This window comes from Neovison vison, chromosome 9 (assembly GCF_020171115.1).
Source record: "Neovison vison isolate M4711 chromosome 9, ASM_NN_V1, whole genome shotgun sequence".
In the NCBI taxonomy this organism is placed as follows: Eukaryota; Metazoa; Chordata; class Mammalia; order Carnivora; family Mustelidae; genus Neogale; species Neogale vison.
In genome coordinates this window covers 66,307,463-66,327,170 of record NC_058099.1, presented here as the reverse complement: position 1 = coordinate 66,327,170, position 19,708 = coordinate 66,307,463, and the positions used below count along the sequence as shown (strand labels likewise).

The 19,708-nt window shown below is 38.4% G+C and overlaps 1 pseudogene; it reads left to right on the top strand.

Annotated features, from left to right (window-relative positions):
• Positions 1 to 18,627: 18,627 nt before the first annotated feature.
• Positions 18,628 to 18,798, top strand: LOC122917830 (annotated as a pseudogene).
• The last annotated feature ends 910 nt before the right edge of the window (positions 18,799 to 19,708 follow it).

Here is a 19,708-nt window from a genome sequence, read left to right as displayed (position 1 = left end):
GAAATGTGTAAGCCTGATGATTTACAGACCTGTTAATACATTATATGTTAATAATACATTATATGTTAATAATAAATAACACACACACAATCACACACACACACACACACACAAGAAACAAGGACTTTGAATGACACATTGGATCAGATGGGCTTCACAGATATATCCAGAACATTTCATCCTAAAACTACAGAATACTCATTCTTCTCAAGTGCACATGGAAATTTCTCCAGAATAGATCACATACTGGGCCACAAATCAGGTCTCAACTGATACCAAAAGATTGGGATAATTCCTTGCATATTTCCAGACCACAATGGTTTGAAACTTGAACTCAAACACAACAGGAAATTTGGAAGGAACTCACCTGGAGGCTAAAGAGTATCTTGCTATAGAAGGAATGGGTCAACCAGGAAGTTAGAGAAGAATTTGAAGAATTCATTGAAACTAATGCTAATGAAAACATATCTATTTGAAACCTTTGGGATAGAGCAAAGGCAGTCCCAAGTGGGAAGTACATAGCAAAACTAGTCTTTCTCAAAAAAAAAAAAAAAAAAAAAAAAAAACCCGAAAAATCTAAAATACACAAGGTAAACTTCCACCTAAAGGACGTGGAGGTAGAACAGCAAATAAAGTCTAAACCCAGCAGAAGAGAAATAATAAAGATTAGAGCAGAAATCACTGAACTAGAAACCAGAACAATAGAACATATCAATGAAACTAGAAGCTCGTTCTCTGAAAGAATTAATAACATTGATAAACCTCTGGCCAGCCAAAAGAAAAGAGAAAGACCCAAATTAATAAAATCACAAATGAAAGGGAAGAGATCACGACCAACCATAAGGAAGTGCAGAGAATTTTAAGAACATATTATGCGCAATTATATGCCAACAAATTAAGCAATATGGAAGAAATGGATAACTTCCTGGAAACTTCTGAACAACCAAAACTGAAACAGGAAGAAATTTTTAAAATCTCAAAGACCAATAACCCTTAAGGAAATTAGAGCAGTAATCAAAAATCTCCCAAAAAGTAAGAATCCAAGGCCAGATGACTTTCCAGGGGAATTCTACCAAACATTTAAAGAGGAAATCATATCTATTCTACTGAAGCTGTTTCAAAAAATAGAAACAGAAGGAAAACATCCAAACTTGTTCTATGAGGCCAGCATTACCTTGATCCCTAATCCAGAAAAAGATCCTATCAAAAGGGAGAATTACACATCAATATCACTGATGAACATGGATGCCAAAATATCACCAAGATCCTAGCCAATATGATCCAACAGTACATTAAAATAATTATTCGCCACGACCAGGTGGGAATTATTCTGGGATACAAGAGTGGTTCAACCTTCACAAATCAATGTGATAGATTTTTAACTTTAACAAAAAGAACCATATGATCCTCTCAACTGATGCAGAAATGCATTTGACAAAATATATAACCTTTCTTGAAAAAAACTCTCCAAAGTATAGGGATAAAGGGAACATACATCAACATCATAAAAACCATCTATAAAGAGCCCACAGTGAATATAATTTTCAATGGGGAAAAGCTGAGAGGTTTTCCCTTAAGGTCGGGATCATGACAGGGATGCCTACTCTCACCAGTATTGTGTTACTGGAAGTACTAGCCTCAGCAATCAGAAAACAAAAAGAAATAAAAAGCAATCAAGTTGACATGAAGAAGTCAAACTCTCCTTTTTCGCAGATGACATGATATTTAATGTGGGAAACCCAAAAGACTCCACCCCAAAATTGCTAGAACTCATATAGCAATTCAACAACATGGCAGGATAAAAAATCAATGCACAGAAATCAGTTGCATTTCTATACATTAACAGTGTGACTGAAGAAAGCAAAATTCAGGAATCAATCCCATTTACACTTGCACCAAAAACCATTAGATACAGAGGAATAAACCTAACCAAAGAGGTAAAGGATCTGTACTCTAGAAACTACAGAACACTTATGAAAGAAATTGAAGAAGACATACAGAGATGGAAAACAGTTCACGCATGCCATGTTGTTGAATGAAAAGGATGAAAGACCTCAATATGAGACATTTGTATGTTTTTGGAGAAGTATCTGTTCATGTCTTCTTCCCATTTATTGACAAGATTATTTGGTTTTGGGGTGATGAATTTGAAAAGTTCTTCATAGATCTTGGATACCAGCCCTTTATCTAGAAGGTCATTTACAAATATAGACTATATATTAGGACAATATTGCCCACTAGTGGTTGTAATAGGGTGTGACCAGAAGCCTGTTGAATTAACCATTTATTGAGTTTGCACTAACAGGGAAACTCTACTAGCTCTAATAGACACTGGATGCACATTTCTGTATGAAGATCCCTCAAAATTTTTGAGGGAAATAAGAGCTAGTGATAGTTATGGAGGACAAATTATTAAGGTCAGACAAACTGGTCTCTACCTACAGATAAAAAGTCTTCATCCCTGCTGTTTTCTAGGGCATATTTCCCCCATTCATGAGTATATTTTGGGCATGGATGTTTTACAGGATCTGGATCCAAGTACAACAAGTGAATTCAGGTTGCAGGTCTTCTGATGATTATGATATATAGTCTATAGTGGTGGAGGAGGTGTCCCCTGAAATTCCCCACCTTGTGAGAGGAGCACCCAGCAACACACTTGGCTTTTTTGAACCTTCCTTTAAAGAAGTAAACTGCTTTCCCTTAGGCAGCACCTCCCACAGCTTTCCCTTAGGCAGCACCTCCCAGCACCTTTCACAGCTTTCCCAGACCAAATTGTTTGTTGTTCTATATTTTGTCTCAGGGTTCCAAATTATATTAGATAATGCCACATTATTTATGAGAGACCTTGATGGGCCCCCTTCCTGCCATTTTATTTTCTATAGAATACTTTGTTCTCTTGTTTTTTCAACCCATGTATTTCCTTTATGATGGATTCTTTCAGTTTCACTTATTATAGAGGCAAGGACAGATACTAACTTCCCATACCATGACCCCAGTGATGAAGTCCCAGAACCTAGGTCAGGTTCGGTGGGGTGAGGTTCAGAGCCGACGGCTAAAGAAAGAATTCTTAAGATGTCTCTGGTGCAAAAAGGTGGTTTATTAGAGCACGGGGACAGAACCCGTGGGCAGAAGGAGATGCAGCTGCCCCGGGTTTTGAGGGATGGCAGGTTATATACCTTGCCACTGGGGGGTTGAGAAGGGAAGGGAGATTCTTGGTGGGGTGTTATGATCCTGCTATCATTTACATTCCCTTCTACCTCAGCCTCCTCCAGTTTATGGTGGGGAGGGAGACATTAGGGCTTCAGGAACTGAGAGCTATTTGCCTCTGGAAATTTGTGCTATTGATAAGGTAACCTCCCTGTCTGTAGATCTCTAGAACATCTGTAGAGCAAGGGAGATTCCTGTTCTGCAGGATTGTGATCTCTGCAAGTTAACTATTTATCGTTTTATGGCAGTCAGGGGTGCCTGAGGAATGCCACACATGTTATGGAGGGGACCGGGTAGAGAGGGGGTGCAAGGCACCAGCTTTTGCTCTGTCCTCAGTCAGCCACCTGCTCCCTCATCACCAGGGCTGACTGTAAAATTTGGTCTTTCATACCAAAGAAAAATAATTCTTCATCTGGACTTCTAAAATGCTGGGTGTAAGTGACATGTTTCATTCTCAGTTCACATATAATTTCCTGTAGTTCTTCCATAAAACTTTATCATAATGGAGGGGAGGAAGCATCCCATTTACTAGGCCCTATTATCTTAATGTTATCATTTATCCAGTCAATCAGATTGCCAAGTGCCTGAGATTTGCAATGATGCCTGTGGCATACAATCTTTGTTAAAAGGCAGGTTGAACAGTGACTGAGGCCATTTTTTATATCTCAAACCCATTCAACATAATACCATCTAGGATCCTTAGTACCCCCTAGGCATAAATTCCAAGTAGCCACCATTTCTTAGCCATTTTTGCTTAAAAGAGTTTGTTAGTTTCATTAATTCAGCAGCAGAATATACCCTAACAGATATTTTCTGACTAGTGGCAATTTCTTCTTTGTCATCCCCAGGCTCATGAGTGGCCAGGTCTCCACTCAAATCAAAAAGCATGCCTGCAAATAATTTTCCTCCTCTATGATAATGTTATCAGAGGAATCATCACACCAGGGATCTCATGACTCAGGGTTCCAACTCTCCCAAGATATAATAGTTCTCACTTCAGTGCATGGCAGTCTGTGTCCATGTTCCTTGTCATCCATATGCCACATGTGTTTCTCCTGCTGTTGAATATTTAGGACATAATGTCCATTTAGAGGAACATGAAGCTTATACATCCCTCTCTAAAGCCAATTATCTCCTTATGTGTTCCAATTATCTCCTTACTTGTAATTCTATTTTCTATTCCCTTTTCCCCACTGTTTTAGATAGAATATCTTACAATCTCTTGGGCATTTTTGGCATGCCCCTCTACTCATGCACTAGTTTGAAATGTTCAAAAGACTCCCCATATGGTGGTGGCTGACCAGCTTGGGGTTTCACCATGGACAATAGATTCCCCCTGCATGACCCTTTTCCCCATGCTTGTTTCATTTTCAGTATCTGGGCAATTGTAAGAAGGTGGAGAAGAATCAGCCTCCAGAATGAGCAGGCACTTTTACTACCAAAAATGAAGGAAGCCACTCCAAACTATTTACACAGAGTTTTATTCAGGGTAACTTACTGACAGGGGCAACCAGGTGGGTAGACAGATGACCCCAGGGCATTATGCAGCTATTCTCTGAGCCTACTATCCACCCATTCTACACAAATATCTGGACCTTAATCTGCAGTTTTTTATTAAGTAAGAGGCCTGGTCATGAGGTAACAGGGTAGTTGTCTAAAGTGGCCCCACCTGTGAACCAGAAGGGAGAACAAAATGGAATGACAAAGATGGAGTTGTCATTGATAACACTCCTATGGGGCAAGAAAGAAAATTTTCACATCAGCTGAACAAATGGTTCAATCTGATCCTGGTTGACTATCTCATTATCCAGGCATTCATGTTTTCCATTCTAAGTTCATATCAGGGTTATGGTAGCCACAAGGTAATTTCATCTTTTCCTATCATCATCCAGAGTGCTTATCAATTAACAGAAGCATGTCAGTACCCTACTGTTTTATTTTGAATATGATGATCCACTTCAAAAAGCTCTGTTCAGTCTTTACACACACTTTTTGTTCATGTCATTAGCCAAGTTGTTGGTGGTCATGATGGCTTAGTGCATGGTATTGATCACTTGGTGATTGAGTGATTTCCATTTACTGTCATTCAGAAAAACTGGCATGGCTTCTTTAATCTGACAGCCAGGTGAGCCAACCTTCTGTTGTCTCATTGGAGTTTTCCCAAAACCTCCCTCTAATTGCCCTTTCCCCACTTATTATAGGAGTGTATCTCACTTCATCTCTGAGTAACAAAACTTCCTTAATCACCCAGGAATATTTTACCTGTAGCTACATGGATGGGCCAGAGGGAAGTGGGTCTTCTTTCCTGGTAGGAAAGAAGGGTGAGAAAAAACCATGGATTTTTAAACTTTGTGACATCCTCCCTGCCTGTCTTCTAACTCTAGCCATGGATACAACTCATCAGATGTCTCCTGGATGACAGTTAAAAAAAAAAAAAAAAAAAAACACTTGTTACCTTGTCATTGAACACTTCAGCAACTAGATGCAGTTCTGCTTCCCAATACCATATGTAGGTAATTGGCCTGGAGGATCTTTCCAGTCCTTTTTATAAAAAAGCATTGTGATCTTTTTCAGCTTCTGGAACAAAGGTGTTAAAAATCTAATCTAGCTAATCTATCAGGAGTAGGTGGGGCCAAATTCCCTCTAGGGGGACCTCTTTTCTGCAATTGAAATGTACCAACTTTGCAGAAATTACAACTTTTCTATCAGGATAATTATTTGACTTGTAAATGATAGCATTTTTATTCTTTTCAGAGAAATGTAGTGTTATGGGTCCACCTACCTTGTTTGGAGAAATTTGAAAGTAAATCAAAGCAGGCTCTTGAATTTTCCTAGGGTTTATCAGTTGTTACTGCAGATGGGTTGCCAAGAACATTAAAACACATCTTTAAATTGTTAATCACCAACATATCACTTATAAAGTAAAAATTCAAGACATAAGAGGGATTTCTAAAAACACTTGTAAGCATTTACAATTCAAATCTGTAACATATGAATTCTAATTACAAACTTTTTATAATACATAAAATTAATCAGCTCAGAACCTCATTGATGGCATCATTTAATCTATTTTTTTTCTGTTTAATTACAAATTTTACCCAAACTCTGTTAGGCATTTTTAATAAAAACATAGACCAATGAGGTTACACAGAAATTTCAGGAATTACTGTGTGTCTGCTAGAAAAACATCTTCACAGCTAGAACTCATAAAATGGGGTTGGGGTAAGGGTGGACCAGCTCCTACCAGTAAGCACAACTTTGAATTTACTTTTTTATTGAAATACAATTGACATACAATTTTCTTTTTTTAAAGATTTTTATGCATTTATTTGACAGACAAAGATCACAAGTAGGCAGAGAGGCAGGTGGGGGGATGGGGAAGGCAGGCTCCCCAATGAGCAGAGAGCCTGATCCCAGGACCCTGGGATCATGACCTGACCCAAAGGCAGAGGCTTAACCCACTAAGCCACCCAGGTGCCCCTGACATACAATAATAGTTTCAGATACACATTATATTGACTCATAATTCTATACATTAATTCACCAACATAAGTGTAGTCACCATACAATGTTATATCAAATGTATTGACAAGGTTCCCAATGCTGTACTTTCCATCTCTATGACTTGCTACTTATTTTATAAATAAATGGAATTTTTATATTTATAATTTATATTTATAAATATATATTTATATTTATAAATGGAGTTTTTCACCTTTTAATTCCCTTTATCTATTTACCCATTCTCTTATTCACCTTTCCTCTGGCAACAACCAGTCTGTCCTCTGTATGTGAGTCAATTTATTTTGTTGTTTGTTTATTTGCTTTGTTTTTTAGATTCTACAATTAAGTGAAATCACATGGTACTTGTATTTCTCTGATTTATTTCACTTAACATAATACATTCTAGGGCCATCCCTGTTTTCACAAATTGCAAGATCTGTCTTTTTTATGGCTGAGTAATGCTCAATTGTATATATACATACCACTTTTTTTTTAACACATACCACATCTTTATCCATTCATCTATCAATGGACACAGATTGCTTTTATATCTTGGCTATTATAAATAATACTGCAATAGACACAGGAATGTATATACCTTTTTGAATTAGTGTTTTCATTTTCTTTGGGTAGGTATTCAGTAGTAAAATTACTGGGCCGTATTTCTTTTTTTTTTTTTTTAATTATATATTATGTTTTGTATTTTGTTTTATTTAATTTTATTTCCAGTATAGTTAACATACAGTGTCATATTAGTTTCAGGGGTACAATATAGTGATTCAAGAATTCCATTCATCACCCAGTGCTCATCATAATAAGTGCATCCTTAGTCCCACCACCTATTTCATTAATTCTCCCCAACACCCCCTCTAGTAACCATCAGTTTGTTCTCAATAGTTAAGAGTCTGATTCTTGGCTTATCTCTCCCTTTATCTCTCTCTCTTGCTCATTTGTTTTGTTTCTTAAATTTCACATATGAGGAGCACCTGGGTGGCTCAGTGGGTTAAAGCCTCTGCCTTCGCTCCGGTCATGATCCCAGGGTCCTGGGATTGAGCCCTGCATCGGGCTCTCAGCTCAACGGGAAGCCTGCCTCCCCCCACCTCTCTGCCTGCCTCTGTGCTTGCTTGTGATCTCTTTTTGTCAAATAAATAAATAAAATCTTTAAAAAATAATGAATAATGTTTTTCTGAAAATAAATAAATTGAAAAAAAATCTTAAATAAATAAATAAAATCTTTAAAAAATAAAAAGATGATGGAATTTAATAGGCAATATCATAGCCTCTTAAACTTCCTCTTTAAAAAAAACTCCACATATGAAATATGTGTTTCTTAAATTCCACTGACTGAACTATGTGTTTCAGTTACTGACTTATTTCACTTAACATTATGATGGAACTTTCTAGTTCCATCCATGTCATTGTAAATGAGAAGATTTTATTCTTTTTTATAACTTAATAATATCCCATTGAATATATATCACTTCTTTTTTACCCATTCATCTACTGATGGGCACTTGTGCTGTTTCCATATTTTGATTATTGTAAAAAATGCTGTTATAAACAAAGGGGTGCAGAAGGAGTTAAGATGGTAGAGAAGTAGGGCTACCCTAACTGTCTCATCCCTCAAATACAACTAGATAGTTATCAAATCATTCTGAATGTCCAAGAAATCAACCTGAGATCTGAGAAAACAAATGCTGCAAGTCTACAAGTAGAAGAGTAACCTCTGTTTGAAAGGTAGGAGGTGTGGAGACTTGAATCTGATGTGATATAGCTGAGGATACGGTGGAGGGGAGGGAGGCTATTTAAGAAAGCTACTGCAAATAATTATAAGCAGTGGAGTACAAAATCAGATCTTTCAGAAATCTGCTATGGTGTGGAAAGTGCATGGCTAAGGGTGCTCAGGTGGTGAAATGGGGCAGAACCCCAGGTGTGACAGCATGGTCTAAGGATCCTCAGGGTCTCAACAAGAATGGCTGGTTCCTTAGTGTGGTAGAGTTTCCAGGCACAGGAGAGGGAAAGCTGGCTAAGAACAGGGAGTTTAGGTGCCTGCTTTCTGTTCTGTGTTGCCATAAACTGCATTGGTTGCGTGACCGCTTTCTTGGGATGGGTCCAGCAAAAAAGACAGAAGCATGGTGAGATACCCCTGGGGGAAAGAGTGTGGGTCTTTGGCTGTGGTAATTGCTAAAATTTGGAGTTTTGAAACTCAGTCACATGTCTGAGATAAAAATGTTCAGTCACAGGCTAGGTGAACACAGAGTTCTGATGGGAACTGCAGAGTCAAGAGTGATTGATTGCTTTTCTATGAAGGCTCACTGAAGAGGGGTGCAAATTTCCAGCTTCAGGGCTAGAGAGTGGGGCACAGCCATATTCAGCAAGTCCATCGATGCTTTTGAAGACTCCAGAGCTGATTACACCAAGCCTTGCCTCCCTGAGCAGAGGCACATTTCCACTGGGCTAGTCCACCTGAGAATCAGCCCAACAGGCCCCTCCAAAGAGAAACAATTCACACAAAGTTACTGATCATTGAGGGATGCAAAGCTTCAGTTCTTGGGGAAACAGTATATCTTTGTATTTTTATTCTTTAGCCTTCCAGTATTATTTTTCAGGTATTTTCTTATTTTTCCAATTTCTTTCTATTTTTTTACTTTTTATTTTTACATATACATTGTGGATATATTTATATACATTCCTTTCATTATATTTTATTTGCACACATATGCATATATATTTTTTCTTATTTTGGATTTTAGTTTCTTTTTAAAATTTTATTTTATTTAAATTCCATTAATTAACATATAGTGTATCATTAGGTTCAAGGTAGAGTTCAGTTATTAACCTGTTGCATATAACACCCAGTGTTCATTACACCATGTGTTCTCCTTAATTCCCATCACACATTTACACCATCCCCCAACCACCTCCCGTCCAATAATCCACAGGGGGGTTTTTTGCTACAGTTAAGAGTCTGTTATGGTTGATCTACTTCTCTGAATTCATCTAATTTTATTTTCCCTCCCTTCCTCTATGATACTGCTTTGTTTCTGGAATTCCACATATGAGTGAAATCATATGATAACTGTCATTCTCTAATTGACTAATTTCTCTTAACATAATACCACCTACTTTCATCACATCTTTGCAGATATTAAAATTTCATTTTTTTGATGGCTGAGTAAATATCCCATATATATGTGTGTGTGTGTGTGTGTGTGTGTGTATGGGATAGAAATATATATATATATATATATATATATATGGAATATATACACACAATATTCCATATACATACCACATCTTTATCTATTCATCTGTCAATGGACTTGTGGACTTTTTCCATAGTTTGGCTAATGTGGCTATTGTTGCTATAAGCTATAAGCATTAGGGTGCAGGTTTGACTATTCATGTCTTCCACCCTATTTCTTGACCAGATTTTTTTTTGGGGGGGGGTGTTGAGTTTGATAGGTTCTTTATAGATCTTGGACACTAGCCCTTTATCTGATATGTCATTTGCAAATATCTTCTCCCACTCTGTAGGTTGTCTTTCAGTTTTGCTGTTTCCTTTGACATCCAGAAGCTTTTAGTCTTGATGAAGTCCTAAGAGTTCATTTTTGTTTTTGTTTCCCTTGCCTGTGGAGATGTGTCTAGCAAGAAGTTGATGCGGCCAAGCTCAAGGATATTGCTGCCTGTGTTCTCTAAGATTCTGACGGATTCCTGTCTCACATTGAGTTCTTTCATCCATTTTGAGGTTAGCTTTGTGTATGGTGTAAGAGAATGGTCTAGTTTCACTTTTCTATATGTGGCCGTCCAATTTCGCCAACACCATTTGTTGAATAGAGTGTCCTTTTTTCACTGGATATTGCTTCCTGCTTTGTTGAAGATAAGTTGACCATAGAGTTAAGGGTACATTTCTGGGCTCTTTATTCTGTTCCATTGATCTATGTGTCTATATTTGTGCCAGTACCATGCTGCCTTGATAATTACAGCTTTGTAATACAACTTGAAGTCAGGCATTGTGATACCCCCAGCTTTGCTTTGCTTTACTGACATTCCTCTGGCTATTTGGGGTATTTTCTGGTTCCATAAACGTTTTAGGATTATTTGTTCCAGCTCTGTGAAAAATTGTGGTGTTGTTTTAATAAGGATTGCATTGAATATGTGGTTTGTTCTGAGGAGCATAGACATATTAACAATATTTATTCTTCCAATCCATGAATGTGGAATGCTTTTCCATCTCTTTCTGCCTTCCTCAATTTCTTTTCTAAGTGTTCTTTAGTTTCTAGATCCTTGACTACTTTTGTTAGGTTTATTCCTCGATGTCTTATGGTTTTTGGTGCAATTGTAAGTGGAATCAATTCCTTAATTCCTATTTCTTCAGTCATATTGTTAGTGTATAGAAATGCAATTGATTTATGTGTATTGATTTTATATTCTGTTACATTGCTGAATTCCTGAATCAGTTCAAGGAATTTCGAGGCGGAATATTTTGGGTTTTCCACATAAAGTGTTATGTCATCTGTGAAGAGAGAGAGTTTGACTTTTTTTTTTGCCAATTTGAATCCCTTTTATTTCTTTTTGTTGTCTGATTGTTGAGACTAGGACTTCTGGTACTATTTTGAAGAACAGTGGTGAGAGTGGGCATCCTTGTCATTTTCCTGACCTTAAGGGAAGAACTCTGTTTTTCTCCACTGATAATTATATTCTCTGTGGGCTTTTATATATGCCTTTTATGATAATTAGTTATATTCCTTCATGGACCCCACACTTCAGTGCATCCTTAGGGAAAAGCAATCACTTTTGTATGCACCAACTCTGTAGACTTTGGGGTGCACACCACACCAATCTGCCTGGAGAAGGAAGCGGGGTCTCACTGCAGTTCTGCCACTTGCTGGACCCTGCTTGGAGAGCGGTCACCCAATCATGCTGCAGTTTACAGTTTATGACAACACCTAATTGAGTGTCCACTCTGGGCCTCACTAATTGTAGCCTTCTTCCCCACTCCAATGCTTGGGAATTCTGGCACATTCAGTCATCCCCATTCTTTCTGTGACCCTGGGGATCCTGAGACCACACTGTCCCACCAAAGATTCTGCCCCCACTTTGCCACCTGAGCACCTTTCAGACATAGATGTCTCCCACAGGAGCAGACTTTTAAAAGTTCTGATTTTGCACTTCAATGCTATATCACTTTCTAGTAGCCAGATTACAGAGGCTTCCTTCCCCTCACAGCTTACCTTCCAATATATCCTCTCAGAATCACTTCTTCACACCTCCTACCTTGCAACAAGTGAGTCGTTTTTCTATTTGTAGAACTCTAGCAATTCTTTTCTTAGATCTCAGGTTGAATTCACAGGTGTTCAGAATAATATGAGAGATATCTAGCTAAATTCAAGGACCAGATGATATTATATTCCCTTACTCTTCCACCATCTTCCCCCTCTTCCCAAAGCAATTCTTAAAAAGAAAAGTACAGCTGAAGGCATTACAATTCCAGATGTCAAGCTGTATTACAAAGCTGTAGTCATAAAGATAGCAAAAACAGAACAAAACAAAAACAAACAGACACACAGATTAATGGGACAGAATAGAAAAACCAGAAATGATACAATGGTATCATCAACTAGTCTTTGACACAATAGGGAAATATATCTAATGGAAAAAAGAGTCTTCAACAAATGGTATAAGGAAAACTGGACAAAACATATAAAAGAATTTGAAACTGGACCATTTTCTTACACCACACACAAAAATTAATTCAAAATGGATGAAATACCTAAATGTGATACAGAAGCCCATCAAAATCATTAAGGAGAACACAGTTACTGACCACTTTGATCTCCCCTATAGGAACTTCTTATTAGACACCTCTCCAGAGGCCAGGGAAACAAAAGCAAAAATGAATTACTGGGACTTAATCAAGATAAAAACTTCTGCACAAGAGAAGCAAGATGGCAGAGGAGTAGCAGACTGAAAATGACATCAAATATCAGGAGTTCAGCTAGATAGATACCAAACCATTCCAAACACCTAAAAATGCAACAGGAGATAAAAATCAACCACTTTCTGAAAGCTAGGAAGTGTGGAGAAGTGAATCCAAAGTGATGGGAGGTTAGGCTGCAGGGGGGAGGGGCTTGCTCCCAGCAAGTGGTGGATCAGTGGAGCACAAAATTGAACTTTTAGAAGTCTGCTCCACTGAGGGACATTGCTCCAGAGGCTAAGTGGGGGTGAAGCACTTGCAGGAAGAGTGTGGTCTCAGGTCCTGTGGTGTCACAGAAAAATTGGGGGTGTCTGAGTGTGGCAGAGAAGCCAAGTGTCAGAGCAGGGAAACTGGCTGCAGAGACAGAGCTGAAGAGTGAGCTTTCAGATTAGGGTTACCGTAAGTCATGATCCAAGAAACAGTCGGGCCCTGCTCTTCAAGCAGGGACCCCACAAGTGACAGACCTGGGGAGACTCACCTTCCTGCTATGGGAAGTGCAGGGAGGTAGGAATCTGCTGGGTTTGGAGACTCCAAATGGGGCTGTGCGCCAGAGAAAAATGCTCGGTCACAGGCCAGGTGAGCTCAGAGTGTGGCCAGAGACCAGGGAGACAGAAGTGATTGACAGCTTTTCTCTGAGGGCACTCTGAGGAGTGGGGTCCTGAGCTTTCCACTCCTCTGGGCCAGAGATTGAGAGACCACCATTTTCATTCCCTCCTCTATGGAAAGTGTTCAGGGAACAAAAGCTCCAAGAGCCAACTTGAGCAGATTTCTTAGCCCGGTCTCTGGCAAGGGCAGTGTAATTCTATTTCGGGAAAAGACATTCGAGAATCACTGCAACAGGCTCTTCCCACAGATCAGCAAGAAAGCAAGCCAAGAGAAAACTCCCCAGTCAAGGAGACAGCTGAACTCCAGAGCTAGGGGAAAGCAAAGCATAGAATTCATGGCTTTTCCCCCATGATCCTTCAGTCTTGCAAAGTTAAATTTTTTCATTTTATTTTTAATTTTTGTTTTTTCTTATTTTTTTATTTTTTTCTCATTCTATTTTTTAACTTTTCCTCTTTTAGTGTTTTTAAACTAGTTTATCTTAACAATATCTTCCTTAAGAAAATCTTTTTAAACCTTCACTGTTATAGTAATATTTTATTCCGTAATTGTATTTAACCTTATTTTTTGCATACATACAGTTATTTTTTCTAAAATATTTGGGATATAATTTCTTCTAATAGATCAAAATATACCCTAATCTAGCACATGGCTTTGTTCTAATCTCCAGCCTGAGCACAGTCCCTCCTCTTTTTTTTTTTGAACAATTTAACTTATCAATTCCTTTTTTAGAACTTTTTTTCCCCCAATTTATTTATTTTCAGAAAAACAGTATTCATTATTTTTTCACCACACCCAGTGCTCCATGCAAGCTGTGCCCTCTATAATACCCACCACCTGGTACCCCAACCTCCCACCCCCCCGCCACTTCAAACCCCTCAGACTGTTTTTCAGAGTCCATAGTCTCTCATGGTTCACCTCCCCTTCCAATTTACCCAAATTCCCTACTCCTCTCTAACGCCCCTTGTCCTCCATGCTATTGGTTATGCTCCACAAATGAGTGAAACCATATGATAATTGACTCTCTCTGCTTGATTTATTTCACTCAGCATAATCTCTTCCAGTCCCGTCCATGTTGCTACAAAAGTTGGATATTCGTCCTTTCTGATGGAGGCATAATACTCCATAGTGTATATGGACCACATCTTCCTTATCCATTCATCCGTTGAAGGGCACCTTGGTTCTTTCCATAGTTTGGCGACTGAGGCCATTGCTGCTATAAACATTGGGGTACAGATGGCCCTTCTTTTAGTTATTTATTTATTTATTTATTTTTCAGATGGCCCTTCTTTTCACGACATCTGTGTCTTTGGGGTAAATACCCAGGAGTGCAATTGCAGGGTCATAGGGAAGCTCTATTTTTAATTTCTTGAGGAATCTCCACACTGTTCTCCAAAGAGGCTACACCAACTTGCATTCCCACCAACAGTGTAAGAGGGTTCCCCTTTCTCCACATCCTCTCCAACACATGTTGTTTCCTGTTTTGTTAATTTTGGCCATTCTAACTGGTGTAATGTTTTTGTCATTCAATGTTTTTTTTTTTTTTCTTGGAGTCTTTAAAAAAATTTTTTATTTATTTATTTATTTTCAGAAAAACAGTATTCATTATTTTTTCACCACACCCAGTGCTCCATGCAAGCTGTGCCCTCTATAATACCCACCACCGTGTACCCCAACCTCCCACCCCCCGGCCACTTCAAACCCCTCAGATTGTTTTTCAATGTGGTTTTAATTTGAATCTCCCTGAGGGCTAATGATGATGAGCATTTTTTCATGTGTCTGATAGCCATTTGTATTTCTTGATTGGAGAAGTGTCTGTTCATATCTTCTGCCCATTTTTTGATGTGTTTGTCTGTTTCGTGTGGGTTGAGTTTGAGGAGTTCATTATAGATCCTGGATATCAACCTTTTGTCTGTACTGTCATTTGCAAATATCTTCTCCCATTCCGTGGGTTGCCTCTTTGTTTTTTTTTTGACTGTTTCCTTTGCTGTGCAGAAGCTTTTGATTTTAATGAAGTCCCAGAAGTTTATTTTCGCTTTTGTTTCCTTTGCCTTTGGAGACGTATCTTGAAAGAAGTTGCTGTGGCTGATATCAAAGAGATTACTGCCTATGTTCTCCTCTAAGATTCTGATGGATTCCTGTCTCACGTTGAGGTCTTTTATCCATTTTGAGTTGATCTTTGTGCACGGTGTAAGAGAATGGTCGAGTTTCATTCTTCTACATATAGCTGTCCAGTTTTCCCAGCACCATTTATTGAAGAGACTGTCTTTTTTCCACTGTATATTTTTTACTGTTTTGTCGAAGATTAATTGACCATAGAGTTGAGGGTCCATATCAGAACTCTCTAACCTGTTCCACTGGTCTATGTGTCTGTTTTTATGCCAGTACCATGCTGTCTTGGTGATCACAGCTTTGTAATAAAGCTTGAAATCAGGTAAGGTGATGCCGCCAGCTTTATTTTTGTTTTTCAACATTTCCTTAGTGATTCAGGGTCTCTTCTGATTCCATACAAATTTTAGGATTATTTGCTCCAGCTCTTTGAAGAATGCCGGTGGAATTTTGATCGGAATGGCATTAAAAGTATAGATTGCTCTAGGCAGTATAGACATTTTAACAATGTTTATTCTTCCGATCCAAAAGCATGGAATGGTCTTCCATCTATTTGTGTCTTCTTCAATTTCTTTCATGAGTGTTCTGTAGTTCCTCAAGTACAGAACCTTTACCTCTTTAGTTAGGTTTATTCCAAGGTATCTTATGGTTCTTGGTGCTATAGTAAATGGAATCGATTCTCTAATTTCCCTTTCTGTATTTTCATTGTTAGTGTATAAGAAAGCCACTGATTTCTGCACATTGACTTTGTATCCTGCCACGTTGCTGAATTGCTGTATGAGTTCTAATAGTTTGGGGGTGGAGTCTTTTGGGTTTTCCATATAAAGAATCATGTCATCTGCGAAGAGAGAGAGTTTGACTTCTTCATTACCAATTTGGATACCTTTTATTTCTCTCTGTTGTCTGATTGCTGGTGCTAAGACTTCTAATACTATGTTGAACAAGAGTGGTGAAAGTGGGCATCCTTGTCTTGTTCCTGATCTCAATGGGAAGGCTGCAAGCTTTTTCCCATTGAGGATGATATTAGCTGTGGGTCTTTCATAGATAGATTTGATGAGGTTCAGGAATGTTCCCTCTATCCCTATACTTTGAAGCGTTTTAATCAGGAACGGATATTGGATTTTGTCAAATGCTTTTTCTGCATCAATTGAGAGGACCATGTGGTTCTTCTCTCTTCTCATATTAATTTGTTGTATCACATTGATTGATTTGCGAATGTTGAACCATCCTTGTAGCCCAGGGATGAATCCCACCTGATCATGGTGGATAATCTTTTTAATGTGCTGTTGGATCCTGATGGCTAGGATCTTGTTGAGAATCTTAGCATCCATATTCATCAGTGATATTGGTCTGAAATTCTCCTTTTTGGTAGGGTCCTTGCCTGGTTTGGGGATCAGGGTAATGCTGGCTTCATAGAAAGAGTCAGGAAGTTTTCCTTCTGCTTCAAGTTTTTGAAACAGCTTCAGGAGAATAGGTGTTATTTCTTCTTTGAAGGTTTGGTAGAATTCCCCAGGGAATCCGTCAGGTCCTGGGCTCTTGTTTTTTGGGAGGTTTTTGATCACTGATTCAATCTCGTTATTAGATATCGGTCTATTCAGGTTGTCGATTTCTTCCTGGCTCAATGTTGGTAGTTTATATTTTTCCAGGAATGCATCCATTTCATCTAGGTTGCTAAACTTATTGGCATATAACTGTTCGTAATAACTTCTGATGATTGTTTCTACTTCCTTGGCGTTAGTTGTGATCTCTCCCTTTTCATTCATAATTTTATGAATTTGGGATTTCTCTCTTTTCTTTCAGATTAGTGTAGCCAGTGGCTTATCGATCTTATTGATTCTTTCAAAAAACCAGCTTCTAGTTTCATTGATACGTTCTACTGTATCTCTGGTTTCTCCCTCATTGATGTCAGCTCTAATCTTGATGATTTCCCTTCTTATGTGTGGAGTTGGTTTCATTTGTTGTTGATCCTCCAGTTCTTTAAGGTGTAGAGACAGCTGCTGTGTTCTGGATTTTTCAATTTTTTTGAGCAAGGCTTGGATGGCTATATATTTTCCCCTTAGGACCGCCTTTGCTGTATCCCATAGGTTTTGGACCAAAGTGTCTTCATTCTCATTGGTTTCCATGAATTGTTTCAGTTCTTCTTTGATCTCCTGGTTGATCCAAGCATTCTTAAGCAAGGTGGTCTTTAGCTTCCAGGTGTTTGAGTTCCTTTGGAACTTTTCCTTGTGATTGAGCTCCAGTTTCAAAGCATTGTGATCTGAGAATATGCAGGGAATAATCTTAGTCTTTTGGTATTGTTTGAGTCCTGATTTGTGACCCAGTATGTGGTCTATTCTGGAGAAGGTTCCGTGTGCACTTGAGAAGAATGAGTATTCTGCTGTTTTAGGGTGGAATGTTCTGTATATATCTATGAGGTCCATCTGGTCCAATGTGTCATTCAATGCTCTTGTTTCTTTATTGATTTTCTGCTTCGATGATCTGTCTAATTCTGAAAGACGCATGTTAAGATCTCCTACGATTAGTGTATTCATATCAATATGACTCTTTATCGTGATTAACAGTTTTCTTAAGTAATTGGCTGCTCCCATATTGGGAGCATAGATATTTACAATTGTTAGATCATCTTGGTGGATAGTCCCTTTAAGGATTATGTAGTGTCCTTCTGTATCTCTGACTACAGTCTTTAGTTTGAAGTCTAATTTATCTGATATGAGAATCGCTACCCCAGCCTTCTTTTGAGTCCCATTGGCATGAAAGATGCTTCTCCACCCCTTCACTTTCAGTCTGCGTGTATCTTTAGGTTCAAAATGGGTCTCTTGTAGACAGCATATGGATGGGTCCTGTCGTTTTATCCAATCTGCAACCCTGAGCCGTTTTATGGGTGCGTTTAGGCCATTCACATTGAGAGTGATTATTTTTTTCCAATTTATTTATTTTCAGAAAAACAGTATTCATTATTTTTTCACCACACCCAGTGCTCCATGCAAGCCGTGCCCTCTATAATACCCACCACCTGGTACCCCAATCTTGTTGAGAATCTTAGCATCCATATTCATCAGTGATATTGGCCTGAAATTCTCTTTTTTGGTAGGGTCTTTGCCTCGTTTGGGGATCAGGGTAATGCTGGCTTCACAGAACGAGTCTGGAAGTTTTCCTTCTGGTTCAATTTTTTGAAAGAGCTTCAGGAGAATAGGTGTTATTTCTTCTTTGAAAGTTTGATAGAATTTAGCTTTGTGCAGTGGCAGTATCATAGCCAATGTGGTTTATCCGAGGCACGATTACTGCTAATTGAAAGTTTGATAGAATTCCCCAGGGAATCCGTCTGGCCCTGGCCTCTTGTATTTAGGGAGGTTTTTGATCACTGATTCAATCTCGTTACTAGATATCGGTCTATTCAGGTTGTCCATTTCTTCCTGGTTCAATTTTGGGAGTTTATAGTTTTCCAGGAATTCATCCATTTCATCTAGGTTGCTTAGCTTATTGGCATATAACTATTGATAACAACTTCTGATGATTGTTTCCAGTTCTTTGGTGTTAGTTGTGATCTCTCCCTTTTCATTCATAATTTTATGAATTTGGGTTTTCTCTCTTTTCTTTTGGATTAGTGTGGCCAATGGTTTATCGATCTTATTGATTTTTTCAAAAAACCAGCTTCTAGTTTCATTGATACGTTCTACTGTATCTCTGGTTTCTACCTCATTGATCTCAGCTCTAATCTTGATGATTTCCCTTCTTATGTGTGGAGTTGGTTTGATTTGTTATTTATTCTCCAGTTCTTTAAGGTGTAGAGACAGCTGCTGTGTTTTGAATTTTTCAATTTTTTTGAGAGAGGCTTGGATGGCTATGTATTTCCCCCTTAGAACCTCCTTTGTTGTATCCCATAGGTTTTGGACCAAAGTGTCTTCATTCTCATTGGTTTCCATAAATTGCGTCAGTTCTTCTTTGATCTCCTGGTTGATCCAAGCATTCTTAAGCAAGGTGATCTTTAGCTTCCAGATGTTGAGTTCCTTCGGAACTTTTCCTTGTGATTGAGCTCCAGTTTCAAAGCATTGTGATCTGTGAATATGCAGGGAATAATCTCAGTCTTTTGGTATTGGTTGAGTCCTGATTTGTGACCCAGCATATGGTCTATTCTTGAGAAGAATGAGTATTCTGTTGTTTTAGGGTGGAATATTCTGTATGTATGAGGCCCATCTGGTCCAATGTGTCATTCAATGCTCTTGTTTCTTTATTGATTTTCTGCTTCGATGATCTGTCTATTTCTGAGGAGGCGTTTTAAGATCTCCTACTATTAGTGTATTCATATCA